The following is a 9,204-nucleotide window of genomic DNA, read 5'->3' as shown; positions in this document are numbered from 1 at the left end:
AACATCTCAAGGATGATCAATAGAAACAGGACACACCTGAGCTCAATTTCGGGTCTCATAGCAAAGGGTATGAATACTTTTGTAAATAAGGTATTTCTGTTTTAAATGTTAAATATAATTGCAAACATTTCTAAAAACCTGTTTGCACTTTGTCATTATGGCATATTGTGTGTAGATTGATGATACATTTTTTTTGTGTTAATCCATTTTAGAATAAGGCTGTAACGTAACAAAATTAGCAAAAATTCTAGGGGTCTGAATACTTTCCGAATGCACTGTAAATAAAAGATTTGGGCGTTTGATGGGAAAAATCAATGGACACCTTTGGGCTGCAATGAATTAAAAGCTTGCCATCCTAATACACGTGGCATGAAAACTCTCTTCGGGAGGCTCTCATTGGCCTGTCCTTAAATCTAATCAGCCAATCAGATTTTCTGAATTCTCTGTGTTCTTTCAGAAAGATTGGTCCCACATAACAGTAAGTGTCCCTAATACCTACCGTACTGTGTGTATTTGCATGGCAATTACTTAGGTTCAGTAAGTACACATTGTTACATATTACTTACAATTGTTTAACATGAAAGGTCAACGCGTTTTAACATACACTGCAAATCATTCGGAGAGTGTTTTCTATTTGATTAGCTCGCAAGCGCTTTTAAATGTAATTTTAGTTGTCATCAACATTAAAAGAACAATGAGTATGTATTAAATCCCAGAGAGGATTATTAATTTTAAACAACTCAAAGTTTTATCAAACCAGATTAGTCATGCGAGCATGGTCAATATGAAGTATAAAAAAAACAATTTTACGAGCTTTTCTTTTGTCTCTATGAACTATCATTTCAAATTAATTGCAGTGTAGCCTGTATGCTTTTAAGCTATGGACCAGCTCTGATCCGAGCTGTTTTACATAATGTATGTATCACTCTATGGATTTAAAACAATTTACAATTTATCCAGGCTAATGACATATTCGTCTTCTGCAGGCAAAGACTGTGTAGTCCATCCAACCAAATTAGTTTTCCATTTTTTCAAAGACTTCTCCAGAGCACTTTCTGCTCTCTCTATTGTGTCTTGTACTAATGAGCTTGGAATAACCGTTATTATGAGCATTGCGATTGAATGTGTTAATTCATTGCATTCTCTTGTACAGACGAAAGCTCAGTCAACAGGGTATACACAGTTTTGGATATGTTTTAGTGGGGAAAAAAGTGTCTAAAGCAACATAACAGAGATAGCAAATGCCTTATGTTGTCCCATCGGAAGACTGAGTTTCAGGTTTATCATTTCAGCTACTGAGAGATGTCGCCTAAAAGATCTACTGTACTGTGCTATATCAGTGTTGTACTATTGTTGAGCTCTTCTATTGTAGTGTACTATATCACTGTTGTGCTATTGTTGACCTCTTATAAATGTACTGGCTGTAACAGTGTTGTGCTATTGTTGATCTCTTCTAGTGTACTGGCTGTAACAGTGTTGTACTGTTGTTGACCTCTTCTATTGTACTGGCTGTAACAGTGTTGTACTGTTGTTGACCTCTTCTATTGTACTGGCTGTATCAGTGTTGTACTGTTGTTGACCTCTTCTATTGTACTGGCTGTAACAGTGTTGTACTGTTGTTGACCTCTTCTATTGTACTGGCTGTAACAGTTTCGGCACCAAAACATTTATCTTACCAACCATTGTTGATTCGAAATAAGATATTGTCACGTATACTCCCTCTCCGGCCGCTAGGTCATCAGGCTGCTGATTATCCCGCACACCTGTCACCATCGTCTCACGCATGACACTCACCTGGACTCCATCACCTCCTTGATTACCTTCCCTGTATCTGTCACTCCCCTTGGTTCTTTCCTCAGGTGTTATTGACTCTGTTTTCATGTCGGTGCGTTGTTCGTGTTTCGTGTTTATTGTTTCATTCATTTATTAAAACACTCACTCCTTGAACTTGCTTCCCGACTTTCAGCGCCCTCGTTTCAGATACTCTGTCTGTCTATCGTCTGTTATTCCGTATGATTTGATTTGTGACAAACCTATTATTTACGCTCTGATCGAAATTTACCAACCGATGTCTTTCCTCTGTATCGGTATCAGCCGCTCACAGCTCAAAATATTTTCAACATCTGTCCACTTGTTTGTGTGCTCAGTGTAACACAGCCCAACTGAGAGGGTCAGGCAGAGGATTTGTTCATAATGTAAATGGAGATGTGTGTGCTCGCTTCCCCGCTGTGATTGTTTTGAAAGCAAGCTCTGATTTCAGTGCGAAACTGCCACCACAAAGAAATCGCCCCTCAAATAGGCTTGTCTCGTTATAGCCTGATTAAAATATTCACGGAGAAGTAGAACATCACGTCGCCTTGCACTGCGTTTTGTCTTCTATGGTATGTACTGTTATATAGGTCTGATTTTCACATTAATCAGAGTAGACCTATAGCCCCAGATGGTGAACAGGTTTAGTGACCAACATTGACCAGTCAATGTCAGTTGCCTATGAAAAGCCAACTAACATTGACTCTTGAGGTGTTGACTTGCAGCCCCGTCAATAACCACTGTGGATATTATTATTGATCGTGAGGTGTGGACTTGACAGGCCCCGTTCAATAACCACTGTGGATATTATTATTGACCCTGAGGTGTGGACTTGCTGCCCCGTCAATAACCACTGTGGATATTATTATTGACCCTGAGGTGTTGACTTGCTACACCGTCAATAACCACTGTGGATATAATTATTGACCCTGAGGTATGGACTTGCTGCCCCGTCAATAACCACTGTGGATATAATTTGACCCTGCTGGTTATCTACAGCTTTGCAAAGCCCCCTGACCCCACGATCTGAACACTGTAGTGTTTAACTGTGAATGGAAACACTAGGATTTAGAACGCCAGCTAACTGTAAGTGTACATCGCCATATTGGCATTGTTGCATCACTGGCAGGAGAGTACATTTTGGAACTCCCAAAAATGGCTGAATTTACAGAGTATGTCACGCCCTGACCTTAGTTTTCTATGTTTTATGTATTATTTTGGTCAGGTCAGGGTGTGACGAGGGTGGGTATGCTTGTTTGTCCTGTCTAGGGTTTTTTGTATATGTAGGTTCCCAATCAGAGACAGCTGTTTATCGTTGTCACTGATTGGGGATCCTATTTAGGTTGCCATTTTCCATTTAGGTTTTGTGGGTTATTGTCTATGTATAGTTGCCTGTCAGCAATCGTATATTATTAGCTTCACGTTCATTTTGTTTCTTTGTTAGTTTGTTTAGTGTTCCTTTGTCTTATATTAAAGAGAATGTATACATATCACGCTGCGCCTTGGTCTCATCGTTACGACGACCGTGACAGAGTAGCTCTGAGTCTGAGAATGAGTTTATCACAGAGAATTAAATAATGTTAGTTAGGGAACCAATGAACCTACACTGTAGTGTTAAAATGTGAGCTTGCAAGAGCAGGTGGCTTTGTGAGGCTAGGTCATCTATGAACATTTGAACATCTTAAAGATCAATCTGGCCTTAATGGCCATGTACTTTTATAATCTACCTCCCAGCACAGTCAGAAGAGGACTGGCCACCCCTCGGAGTCTGGTTCCTCTCTAGGTTTCTTCCTAGGTTCCTGCATTTCCAGGGAGTTTTTCCAAGCCACCGTGCTTCTACATCTGCATTGCTTGCTCTTTGGGGTATCAGGCTGGGTTTCTGTATAAGCATTTTTTTATGACAACTGTTGATGTGAAAATGGCTTCATAAAATACATTTGATTGATTGATTTTAAAAGATGAACGGTCACGAAGTGTCATGTCCTTAACATGCCAGTGGGACATAACTAATGAATTAAACATATTGACCGTGTCTGATACATTATACTAAAATACATGGCACCAAGCTTCATAGAATCTGAACTGTATTGGAAATGGGTGTGGGACAATTATTTGTATTCTTATACGCTCGATATAGTAATGTTTCACGAGACCAACAGCCACTACCAGGAACAATATAGAGCCCAACTTCCCAGATTTGCTTTAATTGAAAGAAGACAACAATTATTTAGTCCACAGATTCAATTAGGCCCAGTGAGTCTAGCAGAGTTTAATCCACTGTTGTAAGCCAGTGTCTGAGATTGGCTTCCCCATTATGAGAGATATAATCAGGACAGGCATGAGTAGGCATAGTCAGTCATGAATCAAACATTAGACTGCACAATAAACCAGTATGAAATCTGAATCAATTAGGGGCTAGATTAGTAAACCAAACCACAGAGGGGTGGTATTAAGTATACATTACCTTTGTGTTTCTCTATTATTGAGAATCGTATTCCAAATTAAGTCAATTCTGAAGTGATGAGGTGGACAAGATTAATCAGATATGTATAAACACAGATATGAGTAAACATTCACTGAAATATATATCGTTTGGATAAAAGAAATGCGAAAACAGCCTTCGATACAAAAATCGAAACAGCCTTCGATTACATTCCCCCCCCCCCCCTACACACAATTGTTTGCTTGACATGTTTATTTTAAGTAGCTATTCTATTAAGATGCATAGTACCATGACCAGTTAAAGTTGTAATTGAGCATTTGTGAAAGATAAGGTCATTTTGAGCTTCAAGTGTGCCAAAATAATTTTCACTTGCTTCAATTAATTCTTAAATGTCATTTGGGAAAGAGAGAAGGGAAAAGTAATGTTAAACTATCGGGACTTGAACTTTAAATGCCACCACACACCTTCCATACCTCCGTGTCCTATTTTTGTTCCCCCAAAATACCTACCAATTTAACAAGATAACAGTAATACGCTAAGAGCAGTATTATAGCATTGAGCTCATTGGACACGGAAAGGTTGCATTTGATTAAGGGAAGAGAGGGGGGACTTGAATAGGAATAAGACTCTCCTTCGTGCTGGGTGGCAAGATGTCTCAATCCCAATCGTAACATCAACTGTTGACTTGTGTTTCCTGCTCTTCAATGTAAGTTTACTATAGGTTGTTCTTATTGATGATCTAGTACATTTTTCTTAGATTCCTACATAAAGAGATGGTGCTCTATTCATGGGGAAACAAGTCCATTGCATTTGTATAGTGTCCATTTTAGGACATTCTCAGCCTCATACCTCACCCACCCTAGAGTCAACCTTCAATAAACTTTCAGGATTGACTGAAGGAGCGGTCAACTCAACGTCAACAAAACAAAGGAGATGATTGTGGACTTCAGGAAACAGCAGAGGGAGCACCCCCCTATCCACATCGACGGGTCAGTAGTGGAGAAGGTGGAAAGTTTTAAGTTCCTCGGTGTACACATCACGGACAAACTGAATTGGTCCACCCACACAGACAGCGTTGTGAAGAAGGCGCAGCAGCGCCTCTTCAACCTCAGGAGGCTGAAGAAATTCGGCTTGTCACCAAAAGCACTCACAAACTTCTACAGATGCACAATCGAGAGCATCCTGTCGGGCTGTATCACCGCCTGGTACGGCAACTGCTCCGCCCACAACCGTAAGGCTCTCCAGAGGGTGTGAGGTCTGCAGAACGCATCACCAGGGGCAAAAATACCTGCCCTCCAGGACACCTACACCACCCGATGTCACAGGAAGGCCATAAAGATCATCAAGGACAACAACCACCCAAGCCACTGCCTGTTCACCCCGCTATCATCCAGAAGGCGAGTCAGTACAGGTGCATCAAAGCAGGGACCGAGAGACTGAAAAACAGCTTCTATCTCAAGCCATCAGACTGTTAAACAGCCACCACTAACATTTAGCGGCCGCTGCCAACATACTGATCAACTCCAGCCACTTTAAAAATGGAATTGATGGAAATTATGTAAAAATGTACCACTAGCCACTTTAAGCATGCCACCTTAATACAATGTTTACATACCCTACATTACCCATCTCATATGTATATACTGTACTCTATATCATCTACTGCATCTTGCCATCTTTATGCAATACATGTACCACTAGCCACTTTAAACTATGCCACTTTATGTTTACATACCCTACAGTACTCATCTCATACGTATATACCGTACTCTATACCATCTACTGCATCTGCCATGCCGTTCTGTACCACCACTCATTCATATATCTTTATGTACATATTCTTTATCCCTTTACACTTGTGTGTGTGTGTAAGGTAGTAGTGTGGAATTGTTTAGGTTAGATTACTGTTGGTTATTACTGCATTGTCGGAACTAGAAGCACAAGCATTTCGCTACACTCGCATTAACATCTGCTAACCATGTGTATGTGACTAATAAAATTTGATTTGATTTGATTTGATTTGGTATGAGGCTAAGGATGTTCCTAAAATGGACACCGTGCATCCTACTTGGGTCTCTGAGTTATTTTTGTGGGGGATTTACTCCTAACTCCCCAGTCTGGAGAACATCCATAATTATTAATAAATATCTAGGGAATCCTCTCTTTTCTACTCTGTTCTGTTCTCTGTTCAACTCTAGTACCATGCCTCAAAGTACCTTGGTCTATGTCAGATACCAGGGGAAAAAAGAGAGAAACTTCAACAAAAAACTCCCTGCTTACTGACCGGATAACTCTAACTTGGTGTACGTCTATTCCCAAACATACGGTATTTCTTATTTTCCTATTAACGCTAAGAAGAAAAACTTCCATCACACATTTCCATAAGTTAACGAACATTTTCATGCGAGACTACTAATAATGAAGATAGAATATTGTGTCCATGTGATAGAGATGTAGTTGATTAATTTGCATAACGGTCATGTGATATAGATGTAGTTTATTAATTATCATAATGGTCATGTGATATAGATGTAGTGTATAATTATCATAATGGCCATGTGATAGAGGTGTAGTGTATTAATTATCATAATGGCCATGTGATATAGATGTAGTGTATTAATTAACATAATGGACATGTGATAGAGATGTAGTGTTATTAATTATCATAATGGTCATGTGATAGAGATGTAGTTTATTAATTAACATAATGGTCATGTGATAGAGATGTAGTATTAATTAACATAATGGATCTGATAGAGATGTAGTGTATTAATTATCATAATGGTCATGTGATAGAGATGTAGTGTATTAATAATTAACATAATGGTCATGTGATATAGATGTAGTTTATTAATTATCATAATGGTCATGTGATATAGATGTAGTGTATTAATTATCATAATGGTCATGTGATAGAGATGTAGTGTATTAATTATCATAATGGTCATGTGATATAGATGTAGTGTATTAATTATCATAATGGTCATGTGATATAGATGTAGTGTATTAATTAACATAATGGCCATGTGATATAGATGTAGTTTATTCATTAGATGAATTAGCCGCATGCTGTTGTTCTGCTACATAATAGCCCTTTATTTGCCGTGACGTCTCTGCTTACCTTGAACATTGAATGCACCATTGGCAAAGCAGCACTGCCTATTGTTTTAATGCCTAGCCACAGAGGAGCCAAATCCAGATGACACAACAGGACTCCCTGACCCCCATCTGTAAATTCAGTATGTCACATGCTAAAATCCATTACTGATGCTGATTGCTACAGCCCAATGAGACAAAACATGTAGTGTGCATTCACACAATGTCAGACAGCTGGTCATGCCAAAGGCCTTGCCCCCAGGCCTTGCCCCCAGGCCTTGCCCCCAGGCCTTGCCCCCAGGGGGGAACTGAGAAAGTTCAATGCATCCTTCCACTGCTTACACGTCTCCTGATAAAGGATGTTCCACGGTAACGGTATTTATAATGCATGTTTGAATTATCGTGACACGAAAACGCCTTGTTCTCTTAATGGTGCAAATCAATGCTTTTGAAATCGTTCTGTTTCTTCCTGCTTTTATTTGTGGCCTGAATTCAAAACCAACTATTGGTCATTAGACAAATAAATGCACTCATGGGAGAATAAGCATTGGCTAATACAAGCTCCAGGCTCTTTAAATAAATTCTAGCTGGTATATGATAATGACTTCCAATGGGGATATAAGACTGTGCTCGTCCACTGGAGCCTGTTAACTGAAACGACCCGGGGTTCGAATGGTATAACTCATGAAATAACAAATGAAGCACGGATTTAAATGATTGTTTTTCTCTTATATTGGCCACGTCCAATTAATGTAATTCCTTTTTCTGAAATGTCTAGAAAAAGAAAGTCGCCATAATGATTTTATACACTGAAATGGTTTCCTATGCTGGTACCTACAGTATAATATTTTGCCTGAAGGCATTGTTGCTAATCTCCCTGCAATAACAAGTCTCCTTATTAATCATAGGACGTTATAGAATGTGTCACTGTTTTGGACATAATTGTATTTATTTGTGTTTACCCACAAGGTGCCATCTGTTTATCATACTCCACCATACAATTTCATTAATTAGTGACACAGTTGATATTACAAACACAATATTAGGAGATTGGGGCCGCGTGGAGAGAGAATGCCTCGGCCTGATTGCAGTGCAGATGGTTATGAAGTTAAGGCAGATGGCGTGTCAGATTGATTAAGCTCAGGTCTGCCAGTTGATAAATACACAACAAGGATTGAGATCCCCATTACAGATGACTTGAAATGACGGAGATGTGTCAACTCGCCGGGTTAATCCTCTTGCCCATTCAAGCTGTTCCGGATGGCTTGCACCCAGCCATGTGTGGTGGCCCATAGGTTCTAGACAGGCTGATTACACTGTAAATAAGAGGCAGCATTCTGGCGATGTGGGCACTGTCCATTTTCCCTTATCTCTTTATTTCAGGAAGGCTACTCTCGCTTTCATCTTTTCATTCCGATGACATTTCGGGTGGCGTCGAAAGCTGCTTACCTGCTTGTTAAGGTACTGAGGGAAATATCAAGGAACTGTTTATGACATCTGTCACACCCTGATCTAGTTTCATTTGTCTTTGTGCTTGTCTCCACCCCCCTCCAGATGTCATCCATCTTCCCCATTATCCCCAATGTATTTATACCTGTGTTCTCTGTTTGTCTGCTGCCAGTTCGTTTTGTTCGTCAAGCCTACCAGCGTTTTTCCCCTTGATCTTGTCTTTTTCTAGTTCCTGTTTTCTAGTTTTCCGGTTTTGACCATTCTGCCTGCCCTGACCCTGAGCCTGCCTGCCTGCCGTTCTGTACCTTCTCACACCACCCTGAATTATTGACCTCTACTTGCCCTGACCCCGAGACTGCCAGACGTTCTGTACTGTTTGGACTCTGATCTGGATTTACTGACCTCTG

This window comes from Salvelinus sp. IW2-2015, linkage group LG14 (genome assembly GCF_002910315.2).
Source record: "Salvelinus sp. IW2-2015 linkage group LG14, ASM291031v2, whole genome shotgun sequence".
In the NCBI taxonomy this organism is placed as follows: Eukaryota; Metazoa; Chordata; class Actinopteri; order Salmoniformes; family Salmonidae; genus Salvelinus; species Salvelinus sp. IW2-2015.
The sequence above is the reverse complement of the archived record's forward strand: the minus strand, read 5'-3'. Positions refer to the sequence as shown.